We start from the raw sequence: 14,384 nt of genomic DNA on the forward strand, positions 1-14,384 counted from the left end.
AACAGAATGACAGGGGATGAGACGGTTGGATGGCATCACTGACTCAATGGGCATGAGTCTGGGTAGATTCCGGGAGTTGGTGATGGACAGGGAGGCCTGGTGTGCTGCAGTCCATAGGGCTGCAAAGAGTTAGACACGACTGAGCGACTGAACTGAACTGAACTGAACTGAGTTCTCCAAGCAGAGTTCGAACCCATGCCCTACTGCACTGAGTCTTAACCAATGGACCACCAGGGAAGTCTGGGTGTTCCTGTTTGAACGTGAAATCTCTCAAGCTGGCCAAGGCTTCACCTCCTCAAGGTGGTGGCCACACCCCAAGTCTGGCCTGACTGGGGACAGAGAGGGGCTTATTTTCTTAAACTGTAAAAAAAATAAATAAATAAAGCATTTGACTGTGAAGGGCTGGGATGGCCTCTCTGTGAAACGCTGCATTAGCCCCAATTAGTAATTTTTTTCAGAAACTGAAAAAAAGCTTCTAAAAGGATGAGCTGGAACAAAAAGAGGCTGAAAGAGGAAGCTCATTTTGCTAAGAGTTTATTTTTTTGTGTGATTCTTTTTTTTTCTGATGAATCACCTACTTCCTGCTAATCAGGCTACCATATAACTCAATACATCTATATAACCACATACTAACTACCAGATGACGTTTTATGACCCAAAGAGCTTCCTCTCTGAAACAATTGCTCTGGCAGAGAAGGGCAAAGGTGGTGAGAGTCACCAGCGTGCAAAAGCTGATGGCACACCCCGAGAGAGGGCACCTCTGAGGACAGCAGCCTGGGGGAAGAACGGGCGCCTGAAGACCATGCCCAGCCTGCGGGCACTGCACGCGGTGCCCCACGGCTCTCCACCCCCATCCGGTCCAGGTGACAAGTGGCACCTTCTCACCGCCTGAGCCTCAAGACGGGGGGCACATGCGTGCACTGAGCTCTCGGCCACGTGAACCCTCCCCTCCCCGAGAAAGCAACCCCGCCCCCACCGCAGGCAACTGAATGTAACTGTCATAAGTGAAAGACAAACGGAAAGTAAAAGCTAAACAACAGCAAGAGCTGGCCAAAATTAGAAGACGAGCATTAGGGGACGTGCTGGGCAAGGGGGCTCAGGTCACTTTACAGATGCAGCAGGAAGGGGAGACCGTAGAGCCCGGGAAGCTCAGTCACCAACCCCTGAGTGGATGACCTCAGAGAGCCGCCAGGCGTCAGCAGAGACCCTCTCCTGTCATTTGAGAAGGAGTAAGAAACATCAGAACGTGAAGAGGAACTAAAAAGCTTCTTGATGAAAGTGAAAGAGAAGAGTGAAAAAGTTGGCTTGAAGCTCAACATTCAGAAAATGAAGATCATGGCATCTGGTCCCATTACTTCATGGGAAATAGATGGGGAAACAGTGGCAACAGTGAGAGACTTTATTTTGGGGGGGCTCCAAAATCACTGCAGATGGTAACTGCAGCCATGAAATTAAAGGGCGCTTACTCCTTGTATGGAAAGTTATGACCAACCTAGATAGCATATTCAAAAGCAGAGACATTACTTTGCCAACAAGGGTCCATCTAGTCAAGGCTATGGTTTTTCCAGTGGTCATGTATGGATGTGAGAGTTGGACTGTGAAGAAAGCTGAGCACCAAAGAATTGATGCTTTTGAACTCTGGTGTTGGAGAAGACTCTTGAGAGTCCCTTGGACTGCAAGGAGATCCAACCAGTCCATTCTAAAGGAGATCAGTCCTGGGTGTTCATTGGAAGGACTGATGTTGAAGCTGAAACTCCAGTACTTAGGCCACCTCATGCGAAGAGTTGACTCATTGGAAAAGACTCTGATGCTGGGAGGGATTGGGGGCAGGAGGAGAAGGGGATGACAGAGGATGAGATGGCTGGATGGCATCACCGACTTGATGGACGTGATTTTGAGTGAACTCCGGGAGTTGGTGATGGACAAGGAGGCCTGGCGTGCTGTGATTCATGGGGTCGCAAAAAGTCAGACGCGACTGAGCGACTGCATGAACTGAACTGAAGAAACACCAGCACGAGCTCCTCTTTAAAGGAGAAGCAAGCCTCAGCCCCCTTCACGGATGACCCACCCTAACTCACGGCAGAAGGTCATTTTAGTTCAGCCCTGGCCTTTCTGGAAAATGATCTGGAGCAGTAATACGAGTGTATAGCCCAGTTCAGTTCAGTCACTCAGTCGTGTCCAACTCTTTGTGACCCCGTGGATTGCAGCACGCCAGGCCTCCCTGTCCATCACCAACTCCTGGAGTTTACTCAAACTCATGTCCATTGAGTTGCTGATACCATCCAACCATCTCACCCTCTGTCGTCCCCTTCTCCTCCTGCCTTCAATCTTTCCCAGCATCAGGGTCTTTTCAAATGAGTCAGTTCTTCGAATCAGGTGGCGAAAGTATTGCAGTCTCAGCTTTAGCATCTGTCCTTCCAAAGTCTAGCCTGTGCTAGACATAATGATCACCATGGATCTACCATGTGTGAAACCCTGCACCATGCTTTTTATATCAATGGTTTGGCCTAATCCTCGAACAACCCTACATGGTATCCTGATCTTCATTTCAGAGGAGGACACTGAAGCCCAGAGCCATTTAAAGTCATAAAGTGAGCTGTGGGAAGTCAGGTTCCAAGTCAGGTTTGGCTCAGGTCCAAGTTAACTCTTAAGTACAAGGCCAAGTGGACACGTGTCAAAGCGTCAAGTTCTGCGACACGCACATGTCCACACAAATGCCCGCGGCTGGCTCAATTCACACTTCAAAAAGTTTTTTTTTAAAAACCTTGAAGTCATCATTTCCATTCTGAAAGTTCATTTGTTACCCATTAATCTGTGATATCTACCTATTTTTAGAAACTGTTTTAGAAAGCTTCTAAAAGAAGACACAGGTCACAAACTTTTTAAAAACAAAACAATGAGGAGATAATTGTACCAAACAGCCTGAGGTTGAGGGGAGCTAATCTCCGAGGTTCCCGGCAGCACAGGCAAAAGAGAAACAGAACGGAGTAAGTCATGGTCAGTAAGAGAGAAGCGTAACTTGCTAGTAACTTGCCTACATACAGTAGGTGATCAATTAGGATCTGTTGAATCAAGGAGCGAATGGACACGTTAAATACTGAGTGGATCGGTGTCTCTTCTTCCAGAACGACTCCTGGAAGGTAGGGATGGAGACTGACTGATTTTTCATCTCTGCTGCTGCTGCTAAGTCACATCAGCCATGTCCGACTCTGTGTGACCCCATAGACGGCAGCCCACCAGGCTCCCCCGTCCCTGGGATTCTCCAAGCAAGAACACTGGAGTGGGTTGCCATTTCCTTCTCCAATGCATCAAAGTGAAAAGTGAAAGGGAAGTCACTCAGTCATGTCTGACTCTTAGCGACCCCATGGACTGCAGCCCACCAGGCTCCTCCGTCCATGGGAGTTTCCAGGCAAGAGTTCTGGAGTGGGGTGCCATTGTCTTCTCCGTTTCAGTTCTAGAATCCAACAAACTAACAAACATTTATTAAGTTCCTACAGTGGCTCAAAACAGCATCACGCTTAGGTGCTGGGGCTACAAAATAGGAGTCTTAACTGTCAAAAGATTCAGCTGATTACTGTAAACAGATTTTAAAAATAATTATACTAACATGGCAGAATAATGCTTATGTTATGATGTTACATAAAAAATAAAGATTCTAAGCTTTTAAAACAGCATTATCATAGCTGTATGTGTAAATTTTCAAAATTTATCTAACAAGCATACATATCACCTTTATAACTGAAAAAAAAAATGAAGTCGCTCAGTCGTGTCCAACTCTGTGTGACCCCATAGACAACAGCCCACCAGGCTCCCCCATCCCTGGGATTCTCCAGGCAAGAATACTGGAGTGGGTTGCCATTTCCTTCTCCAATGCATGAAAGCGAAAAGCGAAAGGGAGGTCGCTCAGTCATGTCCGACTCTTAGCGACCCTATGGACTGCAGCCCACCAGGCTCCTCCGTCCATGGGAGTTTCCAGGCAAGAGCACTGGAGTGGGCGCCCTTGCCTTCTATAATTTATATTGCCTTATATAACTTCTTATAACTGAAAAGAAGTACACAGTTCAGAAAATTTTCATAGAGAAGCAAAGTGCAGTAATACAGGCATAGAACGTGACTGTTTCTGCCTGAAGGGGACGCTGAGACCTTCTCACAGCAGGTCAGGGCTATCACAAATGAAGCAGAGTGACACGGCTGGAAAAGGTGAAGGCGGTGGCAGAGCTGCAGTGTGTGAGCCTCCCCTACAACATTCATTCGGATTCTCCCCCAAATATCGTGCTGGAAGAAACCTACTTGGGGACTCAACCTGCAGGAGGCTTTGCAGGATGAATAGGAGTTCATCAGACAGGTGAGAGAAAGGGACAGGGCAGTGCAGGTAAGGAGACAGAAGGATCTTCATGGTCAAAGGCCTGATGGTGCACAACAGCCTGAGGAGTGAACAGAGCTCTGGAAACATTTCTGGGACACGACATGAGAAGCCAGGAGCGCCCAGAAATGAGGCTGGGCCACACAGCACAAGGGCCCTACCATGGATATCCCCAAATGGTAAGACGGCAAAGGCTCAGACTCCATTCAGCAGCAAGCAACAGATCCCTAACTTATCCAACACAGCAGCTCTGGAGAGCGGAAGGAGGGGGGTTTTCCAAGGGCAAAGCACAGGTTTCTTTGAATGCTCATCTTTTATCTTAAACAGTAATGAAACTGTATCCTACAACTAGCATTGTTTAGTAATCAACCCTCTTACAAAGCTGCTCAGGGTAAATGGTAAAGACGCTGGCTCTCTCCATGGCAAGCTTTCCAGGGAATGTGTATCTCAAGAACATGAAACATCCTTGGGCCCTAATCTTTGTCTGCAGCTCCTGGGGTGGATTCCCAGAAGTGGAATGGAAGGGCCAAGGGATATCAGCTCTTCAAAGGCTGGGTACAGGCTGCCAAATTGTTTCCCAGAAAGGGTGACCAGTCTTTTTTAACCAGAAAACCCAACATTTAGATTTTATAAAGATCAATATTTGGCCAGACCCTAGGGGCTGTGACACCTTTGATTTTTCTAGAGGTGTCAAACCAAACTCTACTTGTTTCTCACTCATTCCCTCATTTGTAACCTTTGTTAAGCAAGTCTCACAAACCTCAGAAAGGCAGGCATGAGACGTGTTCATCAGGGTTCACCTCTGACCACCAGCTCTCCTCACGCCCATGGGAACCTCCTGCACTCATTCAGGTTTAGCCACTAGTCATGTGCTCATCACTCCCAAGTGTGGACTCCCCAGCCCTGCCTTTTCTCTGCGGCTCAGACCTCCACGGCCAGTGACCACAGACGATGGGTCCACCGTGGGTCTCAAACCGGGGTCAAGGTGCCTCTTCTTCAGCTCCTTCTTTTCTGTAACCCATGCATCCACTCACCTTGTCCTGCCAGACCATCCTGCGATGTTTCTGGAGCCCCACCCCTGTCCCCCAGACATCCAGGTGACTTTACTTTCAGGGACTCACCGGCCGCTGCTGGACACCACCATGGCGTCAAGCTGGGCCAGGTCTTCAAGAGCAAGGAATCGAATCCATACAGAAGATCAAACCCTGAATATCCAAGCCACCTTGGGGAAGGAGTTCCCCACAGACTGTCACACAGACGCCCACATAATTTCTCTAACAATTGCAACTAGATCACGGCGGCAAAGCTTGGATCCAACCCTGAGTATCTTCACGCAGATCAGTGCTCCTGAATGGCAGCACTCCTTCACAATATACAACCCAGGCTGTCCTAAGACGCCCCCTCAAATACACGATTTAACTGAAATACACCCTCATCCACCTTTTCATCACATCAGCTGCATTTAAGAACAATCCCCTCCCCAACACTTAAAAGAGTAACAACTTCCGGTTTAAGCACCAAAGATTAAACGAGACAGTTCTCAACTGACCCAAGACTTTGTTCAACTCTGTGATGAGTAAGAACAAATGTGATGCTTATACTCGCCCAACCTAGAACCAGACATAATAACGTGAAAAAGGTTTCTTATCTCTCTTTTTTTTTTTTTTTTTGGTTTCTTTTTTCTACTGAAAAAACTTTCTTTGTATAAAAAGTCTCAGTGCATCAGAAAATGATATCATCTTTGGTTAAATATTTCAAGAATCATTTTTATTAAAAGTCACACCATGATGTTGGGATAGTCCCTGAAAATCCAGGGCATACTGTCTGTTACTCTCCTCTCAAAATGAATGCCACGCTGCTGCTGCTGAGTGCAAATACGTGCTCTGTCTCGTCTTACGCACACACTTGTTTAGAGTACATTTAGCAAGGAGGGTAAAACCAGCATGGGGGAAATGGGGTCCTGATTGGGTTTGGTAAACATGGAAGCCACACGTGCCACAGGGAAGGCAGCAGAAAGCACCCCTGCTGTTAGCCAACAGGACTGGAGCCCACAGGCCACGCGGGACGGCCCGGGCAAAGAGCCAGCAACGGTCAAGGACCCTTCAGTCTGAATCTAACAGGCCAACAGGACTGGAGCCCACAGGCCACGCGGGACGGCCCGGGCGAAGGGCCAGCAACGGTCGAGGACCCTTCGATCTGAATCTAATGAAGACGGTGTTATGGCTCATTTTATGTGTCACCCCGGATAAAACTACAGTGACTAACTGCAACACTGGTCCAGATACTGCTGTAAAGATACTCTTAGATGTAGTTGATATCTATAGTCCCCTGGCTTTCAGTAAAGCAAGTCACCCTCTATAACATGGACAGGCCTCTGCCAATCAGTTGAAGGCCTAAAAAGTGAAGAGCAAGGTTTTCCAAAGAAGAAGGAATTCTGCCTCCAGAAAACCTGCCCGAGGCTTCAACCTGCAGACCTGAGACCGCAGCATCACTCTCACCCAAAACCTCTAGTCTACCACGTGGCCCTGGAGGTTTGGGACAGCCCAGCTCCCACAGTCATTTGGGCCAGCCATGTAAGTCAATCTCAACTTCAGTCTCGACAGACAGACGGATAGCTAACACTATGAGCTGTTTCTCTGGAGAAACATCACACAGGAGAAAAGCAGATGGAGGGAATCAGGGGAAGAGGACTGTAGCAGCAGGTTGATGAATTACCTCCAAACCGAAAGCAGACCAAGCGTGAAAGGAAGGGCTGGCTCAGGGGTCCCCAAAGGCAGGGAGAGAAGTGGGCCCTGGACAGGAATAAAGGAAAGGACTCAGTCGGGTGGTGATTACAGGTCCCAGAGGAGAGGCTGGCATGCACAGAAGGCGGACCGCAGTTGCTGTTGCCTGGGTGAAAGAAGCCTCCTTGCCATGTTTTACGGTAAAGGAATTCAGTCTTTAATTGGTAGACTTCATGTCTATAGGCCATTTCCAACTTTCGGATGAACTTATTGGAATCCCTAGAACTGTCATGCTATTTACAGCTGGGAATCAGAAACTTACTGACTTTTTGAAAATATAAAGATGCGCTATCCAATATGATAGTAGCCACTAGCCAAGTGTGACTGTTAATATTTAAATTTAAATTCGTTCAAATAAAATAAAATTAAAAATTCAATTCCTCAGTCACACCAGCCCCATTTCAAGCGTTTGGTGGCCCCGGTGGCTGGCGACTGCCCTACTGAATGCAAATATAGAGCGTCTGGTGCAAATACAGAATATTTCCGTCATCACAGAGAGCTCTACTGGACACTGCCGATACAGAGCATAGAAAACCGTATGAAATACCAAGTGACAGAAACAGGGTTTTCAACAGTGACTGCGCAGGCATATAGCACAGGGTAAAGACCAAGACTCACACATAAAGACATCCAAATGGACCCCAAACCAGAGCACTGACCACCCTGAGCCCCCGCTGTAACTCAGGGGCCACCGTCCTGTGATAGCTGACATTTTACAGTCTCTGGGGGCCCGTGACATACAAAGGGAACCTACAAACAGAGGCACGAACCATATGTCAAGAACAGACGCAAAAACGCTGTTCTGGTTGCACAGTCACACGTGAGTCTTCACGGTGAATATTTTATCTCACACACTCACACACACAACCCTTCCCATCTTCTGTTGCCGGAGCTCTTGTACAGCCTTCCGAAAATGGAGGTTCAAAAATAACACAGGTTTTAGCTCAAGTTCTGACGTGTCAACACGCAGCTTCAGGAACTGAAACTTTCACCCAGTGCTGCCGTCAGCTCAGTCGCGAGGCCGCACGGAAAGATCCTGCAGCCTTCTGGGGTTGTGGTTTTCCCTTTCAATGACTGACAGGTCTCAGAATGAGCCTGAGACGAGCAGTCTGAGGCTTAAAGCTCTGGACTCAGCCCTGCCACGCACTTAGCTATGTCACTGGTTGACCCAGTTGATTTATCTGAGCCTCAGTTTCCTAATCTGCAAAATGGGGATAATAATAACGATTAATTCACTCACTAATCACTTACTCAGTATCTTACTGACTAAGATATTACTTACTGAGTAAGATATTACTTACTCACTTACTATGTGCTGAGAACGAGGTCCTGGGGAAGCAAACAGGCACCATCCTTGACCTCCTGGATTCAATACTTTTTGGTCTCACTCTAGAGACTCTGAAAGTCCATCTGATCTCCTTCTCAACCTGCCTGCGCTTAGTCTGAAAGACCACTGCTTACTAACTCTTAAGTCCCTGGCAGGGCTAGAGTTGGGAGAAGAGGTTCTATTCTCCTCAGCTACTAGCAGTGATCTGGTGGGACGCTTGAGAAATGATAGAATAACCTGGAAAACTGTAAACTCCCTTAAAAACAAAAGGAAGAGATGGAGTCCAGCGCTGGGATAGGAGCAGAGAACAAGTTCATCCTTTGGTGACACTGCTCAGGGGAAGTATTTCTGATAAAAGGAGTTTTATTGGCTTTCATTATCTTTATTAACTGGCTGGGTGCTTTCACTTAGATTGTGCCTATAATTTCAGTGTTCACCTAAAATGTCATTCCTGGGAAATCAGTAGACCCAAGAGGGAATATGCTGTTAAGTTCTCAACTCTCAAAAATCTTCAACTAGCTCTTTAAAAAATATATATATTATTTATTTACTTATTTGGCTGTGCTGGGTCTTAGCTGCAGCATGTGGGATATAGTTCCCTGACCGAGGCTCAAACCTGGGCCCCCTGCATTGGGAGTGTGGAGTCTTAGCCACTGGCCCACCAGGGACGTCTCTTTAACTAGCTCTTAATGCCCTGTGAAAACCAAACCACCAGAAGGTCCCAACCTGATGTCAAAAGTCTAAATCAGAGATGGAAAGGGAGCAAGGAAAGGCCTATCTCTGGGGAAGGCTCTAACAGTGACCCAAGTGGCCAGCAGGGCACAGCCAGAGTAGAGTCTTAGGACCAGAATACCCACCATAGTCAGGAAGATGGCTCTGGGTTTTGGCCCTATGTCTTTTTAAAAAATTTGTTAGCATTCTTCTTCTTTCTCTTGTAGGACCGATTTTCTCCATGGGGCAGAAAATATGGCCATTTCCAACTTCTGAGTTTCTCTGCTCGTGGCTTAGCCACTGGAGACAGACTATCTAAACGTCCTGGGTCCACACAAGTGAAAAATCTCAGGGAAGGGCTCTGATTGGCTCAGCTTGGGTCAGGTGTTCATCTCGGGGCCAATCAGCTCTGGCCAGCGTTAGGGTGGCTCCCGTGGAAATCACACAGCTGGACTGTGGGAACAAAGCCGCTTTCAGAAGAAGAGGAATCTCAGGGCAGAAAAAATTAGTATTTAATGTCTGTTATGCAGATATATCATCTCATGGGAAATAAAATTTGATATCTGTTCAGTACCCACATGTATGCAAATGAAGAAGAGAAAATTAGGCAACTGATATTTAAACCAAACAAAACTGAGCAAGTTAAGACCACACCAATCACAACAATGTTGATACGTTTTGGTCAAAGTAGACCCTGGGCCAGCACTCTAGCTTATTTTGTCTGCGTGGACACAGCATTCAGCTCCTTGTCTTGGGCTATGTTCTTCTCAGCTCTGCTCTGGATTTCTTTTCTCAGCTTTATTGCAGTATAACTGAAGATTGTTTTTTAAGAGTACTTGATGGAGTCAGTGTCCACACCCGAGCTCTCCCCTTCCCAGGGCAGTCTGCCATGCCACAGGCACCCAGATCAGGAGGGCAGGGACTGGGGTGGACGGGGGTCTCTCCTCTGGCAGAGTTGCGCAGGCCCTGCAAACGCCTGATCTCCCTCGATGTCTGCCCATCAGCGGCACTTTGCATGGATGAGCTCAGACCAGGATCTTGGAGCAAAAGCAAAGAGCTTGGCATCATCCAGGCAGGAAAACTGAGGGACCTCCAAGTCAAAGGACCTCAGGAGGGTCTGCATCCCCTGCGCTGGCTACAAGACCCCCGACTCGTGCTGCCACTAAGGCTGGGGCACGCCCACAAAGACAATGGAGCCATCAAATCCCCCACATCTCACGTTAGCAAGTATTTACATAGACTTTCATCAGAGTCGCATGGGAAAGTCAAGGATATGGACCAGACTTGCCGCTTGCCAGTTCCGTGGCTGCGTGGCTGGTAAAATGACCTGAGACACAGGTGGACTCTGCACATGGGCATGGCCTGGGGGACGGAATCCAAGAAGGAACAAGGCCAGCAACGTGAACAGGGAAGAAAGTGTGCTCAGCTACACGAAGCAGGGCAAACATCCTGCACCAAAAAGCCGTCATCACAGTAGCTTCCATTTCCTGAGCGCTTACCCTGCGCCAAAAGCTGTTCAAGGGCTTTACGTGGATTACCTCATCTCATCCTTATGTAACAGTGACATATATACATCGTGGGTAAAACAGACGGCCAGTGGGAGGCTGCTGGTGAGCACAGGAACTCAGCTCGGTACTCTGTGACCACCTAGAGGGGTGGGAAGGAGGTGGGGTGGGAAGGTCCAAGAGGCAATGGATGGATGCACGTGTGTGCTGTGCGTGCTCAGGCGCTCAGTCGTGTCCGACTCTGTGTGACCCCATGCACTGTGGCCCATCAGGCTGCTCTGTCCATGGGATTCTCCAGGCAAGAATACTGGAGTGGGTTGCCAGGCCCTCCTCCAGGGGATCTTCCCCACCCAGGGATTGAACCCAGGTCTCCTGCCTTACAGGTGGATTCTTTACCACTGAGCCCCCAGGGAGGCCCTTACATATATATATAAGATACATATATATATATACACACAGCTATACATATATAGCTATTTTGTACGGTTGTACAGCAGAAACTAACATAACATTGCAAAGAAATTATATTCCAATAAATTTTTTTTTAAAAAACAGGTTTTAAAATTTTTTCGCATGCCACAGATTAGAATACAGACACAGACAGGCTGCCCAGCTTGCCCAAGGGCACACAGCTAGAAGATCACAGGGAGGATTCAATCCTAGTCAGCCTGGCTTCAGGCTCCACATTCCCACTTGTTACACTGCTCAGATTGTATTTGCAACAGAACGTCCTACCCTCTAAGCCACATTGTGAAAATCGGGGCTAGATCTTCAAGAGTGTTGAGTCTTTGGAGTCTGGAATTTTGCTCTGTAGGCAATGAGATGCCATCACAGCTTCTGGCTGCAGGGATGTAATCAGGCCTTTCCCAAGGAGGACTGATGTTTCCGCAGGATGTGGTACGGATGGGGAGGGGACTGGGGGAGAGAGGCAGAGCGAGGGCGCGGGGCCCAGGGGTCACTGCAGAGCCCGTGGGAGAGGTCAGAAGAGGCTGCGTGTGCCATGGGAAAGGACGGACGAGGGAGACGGAGACCCAGAGCCCAGGCAGCGGTGGGGACTACGGGTGACATGTGACGAGGCGCGATGCGACGCGTCAAAGCATCGGCGACCTGCTGTCCAGACTTTTGAACAAGCTGACACTTCTGAAGCCAAAAGGTATGCTGTGACGAGAGGCATGAGCCAGAACTGTCCAAGCAAACCCAGACAGACACCCAGGGTCACCTCTGTCTCAGTAATTCTCATCAAAGTTACAAAAAAAAAAAAATGCCTCCTAGCTGGGCATTCCACTGGGCCTTCTTTCACAAGGCACTGCCCGAGATAAGACAGTGCATTTCCAGAAAAGCAAAGCAAAGAAAGACCAGCTGGAATCTGGAATCCTGGACCGGCTGTACTGAAAACCCCAACTTTATTCTTTGGCAATTGCAGTGACCCTGGAATTATAAGCTTGGGACAAAGAACCTCAAGGGCTTAATAACACTCCTGGGAATGTTCTGGAAAACCAATGTGAGAGTCTTCATGGAACTCAAATCTCAGCACCACAGTTAAGTGACTGAGGCAAAAGAACCCGAGTTTAAAGAAGTTTAACCAGGAGCAGATGCTTTCCTTCACACTACGCTGCTGTTTTAACATCCAGAATTTGTGACTTTTTCCCCACCATTCCCTGATTTACATAGGCCTCCAAAGCATTAATGAAAGGCACTTGAACAAAATATTGAGACGGTGTGGTTGGACCAATGCTGTCCCAGTTTTAACCCTTGGTTAAAAACCCTTTTTGGTCCCCATGACTCCAGACCAACAAAAATACAACTCAGTCTGAATGGCATTTGAAACTCCCATGGTTAACAGAACAGTGAAACTAAGTACTTGGGGATGGTTTTCATTACAGTGCTAAAGAAATGAGTGTTCGTTGTTCTTTTTGTAAATACCCTGAAGAACCCTGGGATGGCTTTTCCAGAAGATGAAAATGATCTGAGAGTTTCAGATCTCATGAAGATATGTGATCTCTTTGAGTAACAAATAGGCGGTTGTTTTTTAAGGGGCTGATTTTTCAGTAACAACTGTTGAGAATTACACTTAAAGATGATTTCCAATGCCCAATAATTCAACGCCCTTCATATTCAACACTCAACTCCTTATTTCCACTTCATGCCTTCATATTTTTAATTCTATGAGCCCTAAATGCTCTCAAAGTTCTCTCCTAGTAGAATGAACTGTAAATGAACACAGATGTCTGAATTCACGTCTGTGGCAGGCTATATTTTCCAAAGATATCTCTCATCCCCCATGACCTGCTAGAACCTTGTCACTCCCCCATCAAGAGGCAGAGTCTATATCCATCTCCTTGGACCAGTATGGCTCTCCACCAATGAGCAAAGTCAAAAGGACACCATGTGACTTTTGAGCCCTGGTCATAACATTTCCATGAACTTCCACCTTGCTTTTCGGGAAGAACTCAGCCGTATGTTTTGAGGAAACCCCAGTCGTCTGTTGAGAGGCCTGTAGCCTAGCAACTGCTTGCCACCGCTGTGAGTGCACCATCTTGAAAGTGGAATCCCCAGCCACTGACCAGGGAATGCCACAGAGAGCAGAGGCTAGCAGTCTTGCCAAGTCCTGCCCAAGCTGCACATCTGTGAGCAGCATAAATGAATGTGGCTGTAAACCACTCGGTTTTGAGGTGGTGGTTACACGGCAACAGACATCCTCTTAAAATACAGTAATCCTCACTAATTCATACCCATGGGAAGATACCAGACTACAGTCATTTCTTAGAGCAAAACCCGCAGTCCTTTATCAAGCAGGCGGTCAGGAGCATTTGCAAACATGCAGAAATGTAAACAAGGACAACACAAATACTTGCAAGGCGCGGGCCTCCAGGGACCTGCTTTAATAGCGAGGCAAGAGCAGTCTGTAATTAGCCTCTCCGTTTGTGATGATCCACCTGAATGGCTGGCGCAAGCAGGTAGGGGGTCGGGGGCAGGCAGGGGGGGTGTGGGGAGGTAAGCGCGGCCCCTGCAGCGCACCTTACATGATTAACCGGCTGAGCAAAACTACAGGCTCAGGGAAGCCTGGTTCTTGTTTATTGCAAGATACAATGCGCAGCCCATGAATTAGTGATGATGTTTTACTACTTAGGAACCACACAGAACACCGCCCGCATTCCCAGCCTCCACCAGACTTGGAAAAAGCCACAGGGAAATCCTGTGCTTGAGGCTTCGGGGAAAAAATCCATCTGTATTCTTAAGGTGTCCTAAAGAGACTCCTTCCTTGCCCTCTGGGGAGCACCTCAGAAGTCAGAGTGGCAAAGCACCTCGCATTTAAACCGGGGAGTCTGAAATGAAGTTTACATGCCAACTGAACAATGAAAAGCTCCAGCAAAAGCTAACCTTACTTTTTACCAGGAATATATTTAAACACTTGCTTTTAACGCTTTTCCATCTCTTCAGGTGTATTTCTTTTGACGTGTACTCCTTGTATCCACCATATCCCAATCTTTCTTTCTTGGAAGCAGTTTTCTTCATAAAACTTGTTTTACCTCCTTGAGTTCAGTAACATCCTTATCACCCCGCCGATAACATCCGTGTACACTGCCGCCAATAATGTCCCTACTTAAAGGAAAGGTGTTACGTGTGTACAATGGAACACGATCCAACCATTAAAAGGAACAATCCTACCACTCGCAGCAACCTGGATGAACCTG

General features: G+C 47.5%; 1 protein-coding gene across 3 annotated transcripts in view; it reads right to left on the reverse strand.

The window, feature by feature from the left end:
- The window catches only part of RFTN1 (raftlin, lipid raft linker 1), a 230,868-nt gene that overhangs the window by 74,622 nt on the left and 141,862 nt on the right, over window positions 1–14,384 (reverse strand). The window lies entirely within an intron of this gene.

The sequence above is a fragment of the Ovis aries genome, chromosome 1 (genome assembly GCF_016772045.2).
Source record: "Ovis aries strain OAR_USU_Benz2616 breed Rambouillet chromosome 1, ARS-UI_Ramb_v3.0, whole genome shotgun sequence".
Lineage (NCBI taxonomy): Eukaryota > Metazoa > Chordata > Mammalia > Artiodactyla > Bovidae > Ovis > Ovis aries.